The following is a 21,113-nucleotide window of genomic DNA, read 5'->3' as shown; positions in this document are numbered from 1 at the left end:
CAATAATATTTATATCTCTATGATACTCTGGCATTTGGAACAGTTTTTTTCTATTTTTGTCAACCATCACTGTCTAAAAGTATAAGGGGCAAATTTATTCGTAACAATCAATTCAAGTTTAAAATTATTTAGCAAGTAACAAATACGTCAAGTTCCAAAATTCCTAGCATGTCGTTTCATGTGTTTGACCAAAGAAAACGGAACTACAACACTCTTCACTTTTCCCGATACAAACACTCCAGGATCGGCTCGAGGGAATCGCTTTTTTCCAGTTATGATCCCGTATTGGCTGGCATGGACGGCACATAATAAGTGGCGTGGCATCGTATTTGTGATCGGTGGATGCCTGACTCAATTTCATGGCCGTTTTCCCTTAAAGAATTGTTTTCATATGTTGAGAGGAGGCTACGGCGGATGTGCGGATTATCGGAGACGCTCACAAATATTGACGGCAAAAATGTGTGAACCACAAAACCAGAAATAGATTCGAGTAGCTTTTTCTTTTATCATGGACCATTTTTATCGAGCGTGCTGTGAATAAGAGATTCAATGTACAAAAAAATTTTATTTCGATTTAAGATCTTGTGTAGCTGAAGCAAATGCTATGAAATTTGTCCCCAAGGAAAATTTGTTTAAAGCAAAGAACTAGAAAAAGTCCTTGAAAAATATTACTACGAAATAACTATATTCTGTCATTATCATAAAATGACCATATAAAACATTTTTATATTGTAAAGATCAATGTATATGTTCAGCAGATTAAGCTCGAAAATTTGTTGCTAACTTGCGACTTATTTCAAATTCTGTTAGAACTTCATTTCTTCATGGCAAACTAAAATAACAGACCAGCGAATGAGAATGCACAGGTAAAATTCACTGGGATGAGATATCATGAATTCTTTTCCTTTTATCGGAACCAAGAGGGATTAAATTTATAGAATTTATTTATTAGCACGTCAGAATACGCGTATTTTGTTGTTGTTTGTTATCGCATTACCTCTGTCAGGTCCAACCTTATCAGCAGATTCGTCACGTGGATATAATGTGAGTATAAGGTAGTCTGTGCAAACCAGGGCGAGATCTTCTCAGGATGTTGCGTCTAATTGAACTCATGGTAGAGATTCACTCCAGCATATTTTGGTGCGCTGACCGCAAATGCGAACAACCTCGACTCAAAACAAAACCCGATGACATATTATTGTGGAATACAAAATCACTGCGATAAGTCCCGTTACGCTATTATTGTAGAAAACATACGCACTGCTATAAGTTAAAAGGGTTGTAATCAGTTTTGCTTTCAACTGTGAATCGAACACTACATAGGGATCATAGATAATTTAATGTTCAATTCATTTACATGTCCGCCGACCTCTTTCCCGGACCAGACTGAAGCAACGAGTTTTAGGAAAGCATTTCCACACTCACCCTGAAACATGATTGAAATGCTCAACATCACTTTGAGCATTTTTACGGTGATGCTTTTTTTGATGAAGAGAACAGGTGCTCTCTTCAATGAAGAGAACACTCTTGTGGATGTCTTTCATCTGCCAAATGAAATGCAAGCGACAAATTATTCCGAATAGCCTGCTCAGCGCCACTTTGAAGCTGCATAGCTAAAAATTCTTTGCGTATTTTCTCTTACTTTTGAGATAATCATGGTATAGTAATACTGATACGAATTTACACATGATGCTGGAAAAGACAATATGTTTGTTCACAAACTCCTAAATTGCCGAAAACCGCCAATTCAAAAATGAATAAATTAGCAGTAGATAACGAATTTGCACATGATGCTGGAAAAGAAAATATGTTTGTACACAAACTCCTAAATTGCCGAAAACCTCTAATTCAGAAATAAATAAATTGGCAGTAGGTCACGGAACATTGCATTATGTCACTCAATTTCAGTCGACGTAATTTGTTTAGTAGTTTTAGTTGTATTGCCTTTATTGGGAAAATTTGAATTGAAGAGTTTTTTTTACCAATTGTGGCACCGTACTAATTTGCCTTTTGGAAGAAATGTGCTGTCAATAGCAGGTGGTTTGTATTTCTACCGAACGGATGTCGTTAAACGTAACTCCCGTACAAGATTCTAAATGATACGATGAGGTAATCTTAAATTGGCAACGCACGACATTTTTGCAGCTTGACCTAGTCATTTACGGCAATGAATATTGAATGATGTCAGGTGTTTCGGACCCTCATAAATGAGATAGACTCTGACATTTCATGATTGCGTCTGGAAATATCTCGTTTCTTCTGCAAGGGAGGATTTAGCTATATTTTCAGTAAACATTTAACGTTTTATAAGAAACACGAACAAATTCAGGAAAATAACGATTTCTTAATATTATTATTATTTTTTGTCAACATTATTACTTTTTCAGATGCCTGTTCTATTCTGATATCGAGGGTTGCTAATAATAGAATTTATGTGTGATGCGTGTTTCGGGGTTATAGGGCTTATGATCCCAGCTGTGCGAATATTTTGTTCATATCACTTTAGAGCGTCACAGTAACTGGTTTTCTTCAATCCTGCGTTTGGGACTTCAATCACTTCATATATATAAAACTTTTATTTCCCACTCGTTTAAAGAGTTTTTTTCAGATAATAGGCCCTACCGCTTCAATGCCGCATGCATAGAGGTTTATCAATGGTTTGTTCACGACTCCACGGCTTTAAGTCTTCAAGTAACGGTTGTCATGAAGGGCTTTCGGTGGTAGAGAGACAATCAAAAGCTCGGAAATAATGTGGTGGAGGCGACATTGAGTTGATTCTGGTTCCGCAGCCGCGGCGGTCTAGGAAGCACCCATAACGCCTGATGAATGAACGCTGTTTCGTGCGCCTGCTAAAATAGAGCTAAACATAACAAAAATTGAAGAATATGATTGCAAAATAATTCGATCACGAGTTTGAATTGGTTTAAGAGAAGGAATNAAAACTCTCACCACCGCCTAAGCACAACGAGTCTTTGCACTCTTCGCAAACTTTGTTTAGTAAAGCGATTGGATGTGGCAAGGGGCACTCTGTGCTGCCAAACTTCTGATTTCGAATCGTTGAGAGGAACCCAAGTCGATGTTACAGGCAAAGTTGGCATGTTTGTATAAAGATTGACTGACCGAGGATAGTTTGACACGATGCAACTCGCAGCTGTGAATGAGCAGACCGTCGGTATTAAACTTTTTTGGATGTGCTGAGTTTAGATTAGCATCCTTCGAACGCAGGAAAAAAAGTGTCATGTATTTTAGATATACACACACTACCTATAAGCTAGAATTTTTTTTTAAATTACGCTATGGATGAGTTTCGAGGGATTTATATCACTTCCATAGAACAAAGTGGAGAGAGATGACAATTCGATAAATTATATATTGCAATTCAACGACATATCATCTCCCGGGAAGGTCTTTCATTTTTTATTTTATTTAGGCAAGGAAATATCTCCCCTATTATTCAATTGTTTTTCGTCATAATAAATTGTTTCGATGAGAATTAAATTATTCCTAGATTCTCTTTTCCTTTTTTTCTTTTTTAAAGCTGTAATAAGAGATAAAACTTATAATTTATTGAACGTTACAAATTTTATGGCATCGTAATAAATGTATATGAGACGTACCTGACTATCCCTATTCTTTCTTATCACAATTTTGTTTTATAAATGATTAGGCGATATGGGAATGACATTTTTGATTGCAAAAATACCGTGATTAAAAATTGTTGCCAGATTTTGTCCGCGGGTTTCCAGCTAGAATCTGTATATATCAAAATTTTGAGCATATAGTTTTTTCTTCAATATGTTAAATTTTCAGTGGTGTAATTTATTTTTTTTTCAGTCGCAGTTTGTTAAGAATGTGATTAGAAATAATCAAATTCGTAAAATAGTTATTATTAGTTAAATTCGAGAGATGAGGGGTAGCGCCATCAAAGGCACCATGCCCAACTCCTCTGTTCGGCTTTGTTAAATCGTTTTGCTAGTGTCAAAGTTCGCTATAGATCATAATCAAAGACTGTGGTAATGTTATGTATTTTCCATAATTATCCTAATTTATCCTTAAATTTTATGTAAATGCATACCAACAAGGAAAAATTATGCATTTACATGCAATGAAATTAAATTACATAATTAAATGCATTAAATAATTATGCATTGAATTAAATTACATAAAAAAGTACATAATTACACATAATTACATAATTACATAGTACATAATTACATAAAAGTACATAATTAAATGCATACAAAGAAACCGTCTTTCACGGTTTTTACGTTATTTGGATGCTTTTTGATGCATATTTAAATTTTCATTTCTTCTTCAATCTTTTCCATTTCAAATTTAGGTTTTCCCAAACCATTCTTACTCTGATTTTTAATTTTTGTTCAGATCTACCTAAAGTTTATCACAGAAGTCACAGAAACGAGGCCAAAGAGCCGTAAAGCGGCGTGTCCGCGGCCCCGTTAGTCCCATTGCAATTACTGGGATTGTGAGCGATTCGAATGCACTGCTTATGGAATACTGAGCAGTGCCGTGCCTAATGTAACCATTCCTGTGGCCTCTGTAATCATTCCTGCGGCCGATGTAACCATTCCTGCGGCCTCTTTAACCATTCCTGTGGCCACCTAGCTTGCTGGGAGCAGAACAGACTTGAGAACGCAGGCACAAAACAGGGCGCTGAGCTTAACGCTCGTCGAATGCAAAAGAGGTTTCGACGTCGTGGTGTCCAAAACACCAGCCCAAATGCAGTGAAATACTTCGTATGTAGATAGTACCGTGAATGAACTGGTTCATTTTAAAAATCACGATTTAGATGTCATGATAAAAGGTAAGGAATCTAATGAACTCAAGTAGAAAATCGAAAACATACTAGCGACGACTGCGTTAAAATTTGTTGTTTACGACAACATTTGCCGCTGAAAGATACTTCGGAATGGAAATAGGAAAGGTGTTCCATCATAGGATCAATTAACTGATTGAGACCCAGTTTTCAAATTTCTTGTATTCGATGTCACTAACTAAATTACACTGCTTCAACGTTATATGATTATGCGGTAAAGTTAAGGAAGAAACAAATTATTTATTTTCGAACATTGTTTTAAGTTTTTTTTTCAGTTTATCGACGAATAAAATTATTGATATAAACATCTGTCCTGAAGAGGCAAATGGCATTGGAAAAGAATATTGCGTCAAGTATGATAAAATATTCATGTGTGGAACTGCCTTTATTGACTTGGTATCGTAAAACGAATTCCAGACATCACTGCAGTACCAAATCAAATTGAAATTCAAGCTCATTTATAATTCAATTTTATGCTATGAAATTCAAACTAGCCCTGTCTAAAAACTCGGACAGGTTTCGCATGACCGCCCATATATGACCTTTACGGGAATTTTCTCGCAAAATCATTCCACTTAATACCAAAACCAAGTCAGGGCTGACCTCCGAATCTTTACACACACAAACAAAAATCCCAATCAATTGACATTCAAAATATATGTGAAAAAAGTGTCAATATCAGCTCATTCTGCCAAGGATTTAAAAATGTACTATTTTATTTCATCCGTGCTTATTTTGGGGATGCTCACATAGACGAATATCAGTTCAGCCATAAAATTAACAATCTGTCCTGACTTCGGAAAAAATATTCAATACTAGCGATGTTTTTTTTTTGCCTCGAAATTTGAATCATTTTGTACTAATTTTTCTTGCAATAAACACTAGCTATGCGAAATAATTAGTAAAACAAAAAAAATATATATAATTTATGAAATCTAAGTAAGATGAAACTCCTGTTATGTATAACCAAAAGAAAATTATCTGTAAACCAGAGAATTTCTGAGAAATGTTTATAGTGAACTCGGTCCCTTGTGCCCAGTGTTGTTCCGAGCGTTGTGACGTGTGGTTGTACGACGCTCTGCAGGTCTTGTCCTTGGCACCGACGAATTGCAGTGCCTCTTGCAAAGTGATAAGGCGTCTTTGTTGAAGCGTGCTGCTAACGCAAGGCATTAACACGTGCTAGAATTGCACCCAATTGAAACGATTGATCATTAACGCTGATGTGATTTTGATCGCTAAAAAAAAACGTTGAAAAAATTACCCTGGTCATATTCGACAGTACATTCAACTGTTCTCATAAACACCGGTCACAAAATGTTATTTGCTGTTCGAATTCATCAATAATTATTTTGTTAGTTGAATCAATATATCAATTGAACAAATGAGTGTTCCTAAGTAAAATATGTCTCGGTAATTTGTTTGGGAAATATTTTTGCAGAAATTTTTCTTGGACTTTCTTCAGAAGATACGTTCAAATTACAGGTGAGATTTGCAAGGAATGATAGCGTTAATACGTAACTTATGTGAAGATCGAAACACTATTCTACAGACGTTTCATGCATCGAAAATATCTTATAAAAATATCAATCACTGTGATGTACAAAAATACGAATAACAGACTGCACTAGTTTTTACCAGCATTTGATATTTGAAACATAACTCTTATAAAAATGCAAGCTTCGAATTATCTCCAATAATCGTGTAACTAATCATAAAATGACTTGATCCTATAACTCTTGTTGATTTGCCCTCTATGCAATCCTAGACTGGACGCTATTTAGTATAGGTGTAAATTCATCAATTGCGTTAAGCAGATGTTGATGCCATACTGTGTCCTAACTATATAAGGATATTCACTATTTTCTGCTCTCAGTTGACTAAGCTATTCTATTAACAGCCAACTGCAATACTAACTAGTTTAATGCGGTTAATTGCTTAGATTGTTTAAAGTGAATTTAAAAACCCAGTAGTTATGCCACACCAAATTTTCGCTCAACGAGGTTTACTAGTACTCTCCGAACTATAAAAAAAACAATCTCGATCTCAATAAACTATTTTCAGCCGTTCGTTTATTGTTTGGCTTGAAAGCAGTTTTCGCTAAGCCAACGATCACTGAATAATATTTCTTAAATTCATGCGACGCGTTGTGGTCAATCGAAGCTAAGCTCAGATGGTAGCGAACGAGAGGCATTTTTGATCAATTATTCGTCCTCATTTTCTCGTGCATTAAACTTTTTGCGTTATACCAAAACCAGAATGGAATTGAAGGAATTGTTATTCATATATCCGAAATATTTCCATCTTAGTTCTGCTCCAAAATATGACATAAATTCTAGAAGGAGAGTCTCATGTCAAGGTTATATGCATATATGAACTGGTATAATATGTGTACCAGTTCATATATGCATTACCCCACCTTAATTCCTCCTTAACCGCAGTGATATATGAAGATTAAAAACGTTTAGACTGCACAACCGTTGAGACTTAGACGGATATTTTAGGATTATGGTGTCGACATCTCTACTCTGATGAAGTTCACAATATCTCGAGGAGTTCTTCTAAGTTTAAGAATAAAGGCTAAAACTAAAAAAGTTGCATAAAACATTTTACTGAATAGACTAAAAAAGTTGCATGAAACATTTTACTGAATTCAGTAAAATTTACTATTCAGTAAAATGTTTTATGCAACTTTTTTAGTTTTAGCCTTTATTCTTATACTCTGATGAAATTTTAGTAGGAAGCAAGTTGTTTCAAAACTCAGAAATTGCCTTTGAATGAGATACTCTCGTTAAGTTAGTCGTAAGGGAAACCATTATTTTGGAGGGATTATCTTAATTAAACATATGAAATGCTATTTTGATACATTTACAGTCAAATTGTGCGATTTTTTATTTATTTATTTTGTTTTTGTTAAATGCTTTCTTGCATCCACATTCCATGTACTTATTTCAAATATTTAACAAGCATTTGTGGGCATCTTCCAGGAATGTCTCCTAATTTGGATCAATTCATCGTCTCTTTGGCCTTGATGAGAACACTTTCTCTCTCTAAGAAAGAATTGTATCTTCTTTTGTGTGGTTTGAAATATACTCTTCAATAATACGCGTTTGTTTGCTCAGATCTTGCTAACAAAGACGATGCCAGTGCATGAAAGCGGCAATCGTCTCCACGTTAATTAGACCATGCAACGGGGAGAGAGGCTTCCGACTAGCACGAACAAGATTACTGTGATTGTTGTGAACAAGAGTATTATGATTGCTGTGAACAAGATTATTGTGATTGTTGTGAACAAGAGTATTGTGATTGCTGTGAACAAGAGTATTGTGATTGCTGTGAACAAGAGTATTGTGATTGCTGTGAACAAGAGTATTGTGATTGCTGTGAACAAGAGTATTGTGATTGTTGTGAACAAGAGTATTGTGATTGTTGTGAACATGAGTATTGTGATTGTTGTGAACATGAGTATTGTGATTGTTGTGAACATGAGTATTGTGATTGTTCTGAACAGAGTATTGTGATTGCAATGAACAAGAGTATTATGACTGCTATAAACAATAGTATTATGATTGCTATAAAAACAGTATTATGATTGGTATAAACATGAGTATTATTGCCATGAACTAATGTACGAGTAATATGATAGGAGACCAAACTTGATGTATTACTACCTGCAGCACGAAAAAAAACGGACCGTGCACGTGTATTTACAGGCTATGAATGAAATTGCGCTGAAAAAATGATTTTTCATTGACAATCGTCAAGCATATTAACAAAAAAATTCCTGTGTAGGCGCAGTTGTAACGACGGTCCGTGATCAAACGTATTTAATATATGGCTTAGCTTTCAAACAGAATATTTTTGAGCACAAAAACATTTGAACGACTCGTAAATGATTCGTATGATATTTTTTGGAGGTGTTTGTGCATACAAATTATATTTTCTAGGTTATAATTTGAATGCGAACCGCGCGCAAGGAAAATTGTAGTGAAACTAGCGGCATTCATACGCTGTGTTTCAGGATCTTGCGTTGATGAATGTCCTCATCTTTTGGTGGACATCTCGGTTCATGAAGGCAAATGTCCCTGCAAATTCTGCATTGAATACTTGAGCTGTGGTGAAATGCGCACCTCGCAATGCCCTCCATTTTTGTAAAACCTGAATTTTGTGAGATATTTACACATACAGTGTGTAGAAATATTTACACATACATTGTAAATAGATGGAGGTTTGTGTTGCCAACAAATATTTTTGTTTGTTTGTAACACTTAGAGGACTCTGCTATTGTTATTTCTATGAACTGCGTAAAGATTTTTGTGTTATAGTAAAGCTTTATCAAGTCTTTTCTTGTGTTGCATTGATTCGTCTGAAAGTCTGAAATCTGAGGATGCGGATGAACGAAGAGCAAATTTTGTACCCGTTTCATTTACATTATAATTTTTATTAATGCAATTCAGTTGTCAAAAAACATTTACAACTACCAAAATTCGCATGAGGTTACTATTTTATTATTTTTTTATGAGAAGGTAGCGTAGTGCATTTAACTAAAGGTTCAATATTGTATAAATTAATACTGCCAATTTCGTTTGAACACATTCTACTTGAAACATTTTGGCATAAAAACCAGTCATTTTTTGGTCATTTCTACATGCAATGACATAGCATTTGATACAAATGTCAGTGAAGTATGAAGGAAGGTTTGTGATCACGCAGTGTAATCAGTGAACTGTGTAAAAAATTTGTGATCACGCAGTGTCATTTTTCAATCAGGGTTATTAATTTGCAATATAACGGCTCCGTTGACCTTTCAGCGACTCCTGTCACGCCTGATTTGCTTCAGATTTTTTCAATGCTTTCTTTTTATTCTCCACCCCAGACGCTAATAATTAATTATTCTTAGATTGTATCAAGGAATTGGACAAGAATATAGACTACATGGGGTTCATTTACGCAGGAGATCTAATGTTATCTCTAATGCTCTCATAATATAGTTCAAGCATGGGAATATTTTCTGCAATAATCATAATCATAAATTTTCTGCAATGTAAATAAGTTTCAATCTGTTTTACTATAGGTACTTCAAAAGATGGAATGGTTTTTTTCAAATCTTCAAAGACAAAGATCTCCGATAGATGCTATTTTCTGCCGATATGAGCATGTTTGCATGACAATCTGAAGATATTCGTGTTCGTGTCAGAAGCTCCTTTGCTACTCTCCTGCCTGGTCTGTAGCTACGATGATCAGCGCTAATGGGGGCCTTTGGCTGCATGTGAAGAGCCTGTACAAAGAACCGATAAATCGTGCCCTAGAAAAATACCTGCTATCATCCGCAAGACTTCAAGAATTTCTGAACGAAACTTGTAACTGATATGTATCAGAGTTTGTGAATTAATGATTAAGCAAATTACAAGCTTGAACTGTGAACCGATAAATTAGGCCATGTATATAAATCTTACTATCAACGTTCAGATATCACTGTGCCTCTGCATGCTAACTTCAAGCCACATCATCATAGGGTTTGATGATCACTGAGATCCAGTACAGTGCATAAGGGACAAAAGAATCCTGCCCTTAATAAATGAAGCCGTTAATCCTTAAGGCGTCTGTTAGAACACTTATTACATGTAATCTCATCCTAATAGGACTATCAGTCGCACGAGACGAGCCTCCGGCACAAAGAACTACTGAGTTCACTTCTTATAAAGACCAGCCAACATACCCGAGTGATGTAGCTTTAGCTTCATGCCAAAGACCATAACAACTGACATTTATCTTCGACTTGTTTCGTTTGTTAACGAAACAAAACTTTTCTTCATGAAGGATTTAGTGAGAGAAATGAGTGAGGCTTTGTAATTAGAAGACTATAATAATGCTTCTGCATATCGTTCTTTTCATGGGAAGTACAAGTGCATGAATAAAAAATAATAATTTAGAAAGTATATTTATAATTACTTAGCCTTTCGTGTATAACAAAAATTGCATGGCGCAGGTGTTGTAAAGTTTATCAATGGTGAATAATACTTCACTGCGTGCATATCATTCTATCCTATTAATATGCATTACATGCAATGCTATTGTATTGCTAAATATTCGATATCAGGTAATGATTTTTAATCCAGCAACTTACTGATGCATGAGATTCCGATAATGTAACATAACCTTTTAAAGCCCCGGCTGAGCAAGTAATCCGATTTTTTGCTTTAATGCATGCAATGTTTGCATGATGACTTACTAAGAATCATGATTTAGCATAACTTTAACATTGAAATTGTTGATGATAAACAGTTTTCACCTAAAATCAGTTTTATCTTGTTGAATTTAAACTTGATTATAGATATGCTTTGACAGAGTAAGTCCAAAATTCATTCCTGCGTTCATATCAAGAACGTATGCTTGACTTAAGTAATACGCCCACAAAAATGTATTATTTGAGTTATTGAATGAAAAAATTGTTCAAAAATTATTAATAAATCCTCATGTATGTTTTTACGAAGAGCTATTATTTTTTGTTCTAACCAACACAAGTTTTCTATAAAATTTTTATTGTTGTATGCGCTTAACTTGGTCGAGCTAAATGATTTGGTTCTATTTAGCATCATAAGTTTGATTCCATTTATTATCGTCTTCAGTCGCTTCTGATAGCTTTTTAATGAGTTTCTACCTCCATGTCAACCTATCATCCTCCTGCTCCAGGCGCTACTGATAAGAAATTGAAGCCTTGAATGTCACCGCCTTTATTAAGCTAAGCTTTAGTTGGAAAACTCCACGGCTGTCCATCGCCAGACGTCGCTTATTTATTTTGCCGCAATTAAATAAGGTTGAATGGTAGAAAGCAGTGGATGTTCTTTTGAAATAAATTGTTCCTTGAAGCATTATAAGCGCAATTTTTCATTAACTTGAAGTGAAATGGAATGCAAATGGCTCATAAGTTATCTTCCAATGAAGACTTGCATATTATTATGCAATGTATTAACTTAAAGTGCATTCTAGCTAATTACCAACTATTGATAAAACATTAGAAAAATGCTCATGATAGAATTCACGCAAAATTTATTTGTACATGAATGGCATTGTTACATATTTATTTAATTTTTCTTGAGTTTGTTAGCGATTCGAAACTCACGAATCAATTGCAGTCTTGAAGACGCAACCTAAATCCTAGTATTTTTAGCGCATTTTCTCTTTCATGGAAAAAATGCACTATTGTGCTCGCCATGTCCGTCTGTCTGCCCGTCCGTCTGTCCGTCTGTCCGTGACCTCAAGTTTTCGTCGACGAGAAAATGCGCTCTCTGTCACTCACTGCTGTGAGCACTGAGTTATATTTTTTATTACTTACATAACGATCGCAGTATAGTACAAATCGTTAATAATGTAAACGAAAATGTGGAATTGGTATGTATTTATTTCAGTTTATATATTTAGCCTCTGGTAACAAAAACACAGCTCAATTTTAGAAACTAGGGTGTGTCAATCATGGTTTGCTTAAAAATGCAAGCTAACGATATAAACGAAAGTAAACGAGTTCAAGCTATCTGGAAAACATAAATTTTCCTTCATGTTTAGCAGAAATAACTTTCATGTGTTATATTATTAATAAATTAGCTATATTATAGCTATATAATATATATTATAGATATATTAAATGTAAGTTTATTGTATCATTGAGCTTAGATTGTACGACATTTACTGCCGTGACGGGCATTACAACTGCGTTAGAACGTGCTCAAGAAATAATTTTAATTTTTATAAAGAGAGCATGAAATTAAATGTCGTGCACCTCAATATTTCAGTGTTAATTTTCCTGGAATCCTTACAGTGAGAGCTAATTAAAGTATTTTTGAGATGCCTGCAGTCATCCACATTATATCTCGTATCAAATTTCTGTGCAAAAATATTTTACTACTGGTCTCGTGGATTCATTTTCTTCATATCCAAATTATTTCTGGGTAATGTTCTAATGAACTTATTTATTTTTTGAGCAGAATGGATACTAAATCCAATTTTTTTATTTTGAGAGGTGAAAAACTTCTCAATGAGGTTTTTGGTACGTCTGGCACGCTGGTAAAATGTACAGTTGACAGTTATCAACTCGAGAATGGATTTTTGCAAGTAATTAACAAACAGTTAGGAATTCAATGTGTTCCAGCATGGATTTAGGTCAAAATTTATTTTGAAAAAATATCAACGGAAAACTAAAAGTATCAAAAGACCTCTGAAAATGTTTTTAAAGTATAATATTACCAATCTTCTATGCAGCAATCGGAAAAGGGTTTCAATGAAAGTTCAGAGGAAGCGAATAAAATCCGAGTCTTATGGTTCACCATGCAAAAGCCTCCTCCCTTCAACTTAGTGGGGACATCAATCGAACAAAGTCTCCCACGACAGACAATGTGTCAGGTCCTAAGCTCCGTAACTTCCAACTTACGACCTTAGAAGTTCCGTGTCAGAATAAATTGTCTCAATTTATCGAGGCGCCGTGCGCTCCAAACTAATATTGACATATGCAACATATATATTTTCACTAAAGCTAAGACCCCTTTTACTGTGCTCTTCCTTTGATTCTCAACGCTGGAGACCACAAGATGATATCTAATGATGATCGACCGTGATTGTGGGTGCATTACATTTTTTGTGTTCCCACTTATGTTGGAATATTAGGTTGGAGGACATTGTACATTGAAAATTGTTTGCCAACAATAAATAGAACGATATGAGAGAGATTAGTCAATTTCCTTAATTTTGAGGATAATTTGTCAGTAATTATCATTATAAATGACAGTAATTTTATTCAATTTATTTGGCTCAAGTAGAATAATAACTAAAATTATGAATAATTATTGAAGGTTTTTCTACACGACTCAAAATAATTTGTTGATTGCATGAATAGAGCATATTTTAAAGTTAAATTTCTTAGATACTTATAATTGTTTCGTTGTATTTTATACTCTATCATAAGCGGTAAAAAAACATCAAAAAGTCCTTAATTACAAAAAGTATTCAAATTTTTGCAATTTTCAAAATATCCACCGATCAAATATACATCCAATTGCACAATCAAGTCTCCGATGAGACGAATGTTGAATCCCGACTTTTTCCAAAGTATTTTGTTAGAGTTTTTCTGGGATTTTCTGAGACGAACTTTTTTCAAACAGATTTTCTCTGGCTTTGTTTACACGTGGTACAAAATTTCATATTCAAATGCTGTTTGGACTGATTTTTCAGCAAGGTCACCTTTACTTACGCGAACGACAAAAAGCAAGCGGACAGAGTCAACAGAGTTTCACAGAACAATTCATTGATTTCTTGGAGATGTCTCATGGAACCGAACATTTTACATATTATACCAATCCTGCTATACTAGTGTCTTTTATTCTCTGTTCCACATGCTATCGATATTTCATAAGTTCGCAGCCCACTGGTGGCGTACCAAGTGGACGAAATGAGGCCATTTCTATGAGGTAGCAAAACAAAACAAAACTTCCTTCATAAAATGCCTCAAAAATAACGTTATATGGGCATTTTCCTAAGGTGGAAATGATTTTCATGTACAATATTTTCCAATGGGCGAATAAAGAGATATCATTAGTTGATACGGCTACCCTTTCATATTTTAGAGGACATATAGGGAACGGTAAAATTATTGGAAATTATAAGTTTCATTCGCATTCATTTAGACAGTAGTTTTCCTTTCCTTTTTGGCTCTAGTATTAAAAATTTTCTGTGCTCATAGCGCGCTGTATTGAAGCGGCATAATTTAATTAAATATTAAACTAGCCTCTGTGCCCTGCCCTACTAATTAGTTTTACTGGCTTTTGAAGATTTGATTATAAATGGAATTAAATTTAATGAAACCGTAGTCCTTTTCGTTGAACTTCGATTTATTCAGTGTTTTTTTTACATAAGAGAATACTTTTCCTAGCAAACCTACCGATCACTGTCTTAAAAAAGCCAAATATTTCTTAGAACCACAGCTCAAAATCCTGGCGCTGCTCATTTGCAACGAGTTCCTCATTCGCTCAATCAAATCTCGTCAATCGCTGGTGATGGAATCGCCTTGTATTCATGAAGCTCATTTTGTTCCGTGATCAAAACCCCTTACTCACCATGCGCGCATTCGCCTCCTGCAATCTCCAGACCACCGCGGCAAATGCGTTTAGCGCAGGCATCTCTTGAGCACGCTCAAAAAAATAAATGAACTCTTTTGTCCAAATTTTGACACATTTTCTTACCCACTACACTATCGTATAGGGTAGACGTAGCACCTACACGCCTCTATTCTGCCGAACCAAAATGCAAAACTGAGTCAGGATGAACCCACACAATGACAAATTGCACATTGTTGTTCGGACAATGAACCTCACATTTCTCTGGGTGTACACCGTCGGAACGCTCTAATGTAAAGTCTATTCAGTGGCGGGGCTGCGAGAACTCTAATGATGTCGTATACATGTAAGTCGCTTAGCTACCGTAATCATCATTTAGACGAGGAACAAAAGTGCTCAAGGAAACTCAATGGAATCCCGGCACGCAAGTAATTATGGATTACACTAAAGACGTTAAAACAGAAACGAGCTTCGCTAAGTTACCCAACTTAGCCTAGGTCACCGATCGCACATTTTTATGCCGATGATACACTGAGTTTTTTCGTACTTATAATACTAAATTTCACTAATTACCGTGAGAAGGGCATTTTAATAAATAGATTTAGCTACTGCTACATACCAATGATTTGTGGAAGCATTACTAATCATAGTATATGCCTTGATGTGGGAAACCGAGGTTGTTTGCATGCCATTTCATTTACGCCATGAGTTTTTTCAGACCTACCTTTATGAGCCTTATAATTAGTTCATGTCTGCACGCCTACGTTAATTAGCACCTATATAGTTTTTCCAATGTATTCTAGGATATGAGTATTGCAATTAAACAATTGATAGACTTTTTAGCGGATACGTTGATAACTCTTCGGATCGTTAGAATCGTTTTTAGTTTTTCTTAATGGTTTTCGACGTGACTCGTTCAAACCGATTCTAATATGCTGCTCGTGTCATTATTCTAATATATAAAAGAATGAGATTAAGAAACTTTGATTAATTTCAATCCTGTGTTGATTCCGATTAACCAATCATGTAACTTGATGTCGTAAATCGCGAAATTTGTGCTCGGAACTCAATCCATGAGACACATAATTATAAATAATAACAACAGATCTGAAATTGAAACTCATACTTATTTTACGATTAGAAGTGAAAGTAAAGTCATAAATGACTGAAATAAGTAACACTTGACGTGCAAAGCCCATATTCTATTAACTCTGATCGTGGTCTATATCACTGATCAACCCGCCCGACGACTTATGAAGTTTAATCATCAGAGCTCGAAAATTATAAATTCCAAACATAAATTAAATTGAAGTTCCTAAAAAATTATGTTATAATTATAACATCAAATTCAATGGTTAATGCGTCCTGACGCTGTAGCTTTTTATCTCATTGAGTTGATCTGTGTAACTTTAGCAGCAAGCGAATAAAAAAACTTGCAACGTTGAAAAAAAAAACTTTCCTAAATAAGAAATAATTAAATTGAAACTTTATTCACAAATGATATTTTCTAAATAAGCGGAATAATTTTTTGTTATAAATTACTCTTTTCACCACGAATAATCTGCTAAATACTAGTGTAATAATAATCTGCTACTAGGGTGTAATGATCTTACTAATAGATGCAAACTCGCGTTGTTCCGAGCGTATACCGTTAACAAAGAATAAAATCGCCAAGAAACATTTCTTCAAGATCACACACTTTGCTTTGATGGACGCCGCGTGACTGCAAGGCCGGGGCTGGATCAATTGATCTTGGCCCTCAAATATTCTTAGTGAAACACTTACCGACCCAAGCATTGAGTGCTAGGTTTGTGATGCATGCGTATCACATGCAACGATTTGTCAAGAAAAATGACTTTCTACTTTATCATCACAGAGATTTCAATCTTCTTGAAGAGCTTGGAATTAAACAACCTTTTCATTAGGAAAATATTTATTGGTTTGATAATGGAATGTGATGCTTTTGATTATTGCTGCTATTTGTTTTCCCGTTACACGCAACGCATTGATGGGAACATTCCCAACTTCAAGCGCTGAATGCTACATCCATAAATTTATAAATTTATTTCTAAATTCATCTTACATCAAGCGTTTTTAGCCGCATATTTTCAAACTTGTACCGTTTTTATAGAAAATATGAGGCTTGTGTGTACATTTTCTATCTATCGGAGCTTAAATGTTTCGTAACTTCATTTTTGACAGTATTTTGTAATTACGGGCATTTTAATAAATGACCACAACACTGCAGAAGTCACCCAGGTTCTCCAGCCGCACTAATCACTCTCTCACGAGCCCCAGTGAAAAGCTTCTAAGAAAAGTCGTTGGTTTTCTTACTAAACTTCTTTTGTGTCCGGCCATACTTGACTTGAGATTATGTATCATGATGGAACTTTACATACTTTATTGACCACAGCACTTGATGGGAGCGTACGCAAGCGGGTTAAACTGTCCCAAAGTGACCCACACAATGGAAAAGTGCATCGCTATTTTGACTAAGCCTCACTTATGCATCTGAGTGTAATTAGAATATCGGACGTTTGACGAACAGAACTCTGCTCCGTACTTCTAAATGGAAGATACTTAAATAATAGTAACAAAAATAATATTATTTTCCTGACAACAAAATTTAAGCAAAAATCTTCATTATTTTTCTGACGGTCGCTGATATTTGTAACTAGCGGTTATTGTTATAACTATCAGTAAAATAAGTACCTGCAACATTCGTCTCTTAAATCGCAAGTTCATTAATAATTTTAAGAGCTAAGAAACTGCCAAGCAAATAGACAGCATGCAGCTTCTGCGAAGACGTGAAGATATGATAAATTTGCGTTGCGTTTTCGTTGCTTTACATTCTTGTTTACAGTAAAATTACGTCAATAATATTAAATCCTGAAATTTACATACGTTCGCTGTCGGTGGTCAAGTTATCTCTTTCAATATATAAATATTAAGGGAAACTTGGTGCTTGAATTGCCATGGCAGTAGACGTTAGTGGAATCCAGTAACAGTGAGCATGATTGTAGAGGGCTAGGTTTATTATTGAACGAATTTAACACTTTATACTGAATTTTATACACAAGATGCTCGTCTTAAATAGGATGTATATTTGTAATATAGTTTTAGACAGAATTTTACCCAGGCTGGGAACGGTGGGTGCAGACAAGAGATCCTCATGGCAGGAAAAAATACAAGGCCTCAAAATTTCACTCGTGTATACTTTACGTTTAATTATTTTAAGATACGGACTTCGGAAGACTTTAATTCTCATAAGCAATTCCTACGAATTTGGTGTGCCCTGAACATGATAATTAATTATTCATGAAAAATCATTTAGACCTGGAAGGTCATCGAAGGCTGAAACTTTATCAAGAATAAACTGGATCTAATTTAATTAGAAACAAAATTGGTGCCTTTTAAAATTTTAAATCCATTTAATTACGACGCAATATTGCCCTGAAAGTTTAGGTCAGTAGGAAGTCTGGCTAGGCTCTTTCGCATTAATTACGTGAGTTCACATCAAAAACATTTTTCGCTCTGTGCTTTCACCGACACATGCAGCTCCAAATTAGCAGATTGAAAAAAACGTCTTTCATGTGTTGTTGTTTGCAACCCCTTTTTTCGATGGATTCTACCATTGAATTGATTCATTTGAAATTGCATTAAATTTGAACGACCAGTGATTGTTAAAAACTTTATTATTCTTAACTTAAATTATGATAATATTTTTGAAATACAATTATTTGGCATTATATAAATTTCTTAATTGTGGCAAACACTGATTGAATTTTATTTATTTTTAACGAATGACGAATCATTTTCCCAGTTCATCACTGTTGGTAAAAAAATTTTATTTCTGAACATGGAAATTTAAGTTACTCTGCCATGATCAGTGCTATTTAGGTATGAATTTATGTAGAATTACTTGGATGAATAGTTAGCTTGAATTGCACGTTAGCTAAGAATTTAAAAGGCACAGCATTCAATTTGGCTGCTGTGCAAACATCCAGGGCACAGTCAGGAAGTGGTCGCATTGCGAGTTAATACGGATCACGTCAGTAGTTACTAGCTTACTTAATTAGCTTACTAAGTCCGCAGCAAAAACTCGACTATAGGCATTTGCATTTCATTACATTTTTAAGCAAAATTAACAAGAATTTCTGCAACATGAGATGAATGAAACGACAGATAACTGCCTCTTCAAAACGATTAAAATTCAGGCATTTGAAAGAAATAATGACTGCAAAAGTAATTTAGGCAACACTATTTTCGAAAATATATCCATCAATTTCGTTAAAATACTTTGCACCAGCAACGAATGACATGACGCGGGTACCGGTTCAGATCATTCAGTTCACGATAACACTTGATATTAATTAACTTTCCGTGCCACACGAGCTTCAAATGTAATGGAAAAATACCTCATGTCAGCCATTTCAAAGAAACCTCGATGTGAACCAAAATTATAGCGGAAAACAAATCATTCACAATGTTTTTCTTTTCGTGGTGAAAGATTGTTCAGAGCGGCTTCCAATTCTGTAGAAACGTTGGTGGGAAGCGACCTCTCGGGCTGCGGTCGTTCGTTTTGTGAATCTGGACAGCGAAACAATGATTTTGGGAGATTGCGGGTGACTTTTGTTTTGTTCGCGCTGAACGAAACCTTGCAAGAATTCTTAAGAAATAAAAATCGCTCGATCCAGGTTTTGTCATATTTTTTCAGGCCTAGAAGTAAAATTAACTGAATTTAAAGTATCGATTTAATTAAATCTATCGTGATTTAATCTAAATAAATCTAATTAAATCTAATTAAAATCTAATTAAATCTATTAAATCGAATGATCATTAACCTAAACTATGATCATACTTTTGCCAACTGATGACGAATTATACGCGTTCACGAAGGAGAGTTGAAAAATTTATTGGTCAGGTCAAATCAGTCAGAGGAAAGTGCGTTAATAACATTAACATAATTTTATTATAAATATATATATTTATTTTTAATACTCTGTACATATAGCTTTTGAGTTACTACGCTAATTAATTATTTCAACTTATACCCTGGAGTCTTCAAATAAAGTTTTTAATTATCTATGCTCTATTGGAGCAATATTGATTATCAAAATGTTAGAAAGTAATTCAGATTGTGTAAGAGTTTAGAATTATTAAGCAAACTGCTAATTAATACAAATTATTATTTATTAGGAACACCCGATGAAATTCTATCTTCTTTCTACACATTATCTACATATCTACATTCTATCTACACATTAAAAATCGGCGTCATGATTTATCAGTCATGATTCTCATTATTTTTAAGCACTGAATAATAAATTACGTCAAGCTAACTAATAATATAAAGAAACTTGAACTTTTTGCTTTCATAAACTCTAAAGTTCTGAATTGTAAATGAGCTTACGATTAAATAGTGACCTTTATTTATGATTAAGTAGCAACTGGTGGAATGTCACCCATGTGAGTAATGGGAAAGGGATTTACTGCCTCGTCTTCAATCTAGTTCTTTTAAGTCCATTATTAAAACGCCTGCGAGGCAAAAATCTATTACAATTTCACTTCAAGGCGTGTTATCGCACAAAATCTTGCTACCTGCACAGTAATTTGCTGTGAAAACTAATTTCCGGACAAATGAAACCATTTATCGTTTAGGCCAGAAACGCAACGCAATTTCGGCCAATTTTTCCACAGCTCGATCTCAGCATCCAATCGTTTCGTGCCGATAAGCTAATTACGCTTTTCTCTTCCCGATGAAAGTGAAAGAATTTCATTGATTTTTGTTCCGCGCCCATTGATATTTGTTTGTTTTTACTTGTTTATGCACAATTAAATGTATTTTTCTTTGAATATTTGAAAAAAAATAATAAAAAAATATTTAATATATAATTAAATATTTTTTCTTTGAAAATACATTCTCTGAATGTATATTTTCTTTGAACGTAAATTCGTTATAAATATTAAAATCATTCTTCAGTCCTAAGCGTAAGTTGATCAGATAATGCATAAAGAGCAAGTTCCCGAGGCTATTAAATTGTCAGCAGGTCCTCAATGCACGTCTGCTTTTTAGAACGTTCATTGTGAAGGTCATATGACGCTATAACGCGCCTACAGCAAAATTCAAGGGAATACTCTTGTTTGAATCTGTTGAATAATCTTTAAGCACTGCACGG

At 34.7% G+C, this 21,113-nt stretch overlaps 1 protein-coding gene across 1 annotated transcript in view; it reads left to right on the top strand.

The window, feature by feature from the left end:
* The first annotated feature begins 6,259 nt into the window (after positions 1–6,259).
* LOC108676715 (leucine-rich repeat-containing protein 24) overlaps positions 6,260–21,113 on the top strand; it is a 61,834-nt gene continuing 46,980 nt past the window's right edge. The window contains exon 1 of the mRNA XM_018164845.2: positions 6,260–6,316. The gene's annotated coding sequence lies outside the window, so the exon portion shown is untranslated. The remainder of the gene's footprint in view (positions 6,317–21,113) is intronic.

The sequence above is a fragment of the Hyalella azteca genome, unplaced genomic scaffold (assembly GCF_000764305.2).
Source record: "Hyalella azteca isolate HAZT.00-mixed unplaced genomic scaffold, Hazt_2.0.2 contig12212, whole genome shotgun sequence".
NCBI lineage: Eukaryota > Metazoa > Arthropoda > Malacostraca > Amphipoda > Hyalellidae > Hyalella > Hyalella azteca.
The sequence above is the reverse complement of the archived record's forward strand: the minus strand, read 5'-3'. Positions and strand labels throughout refer to the sequence as shown.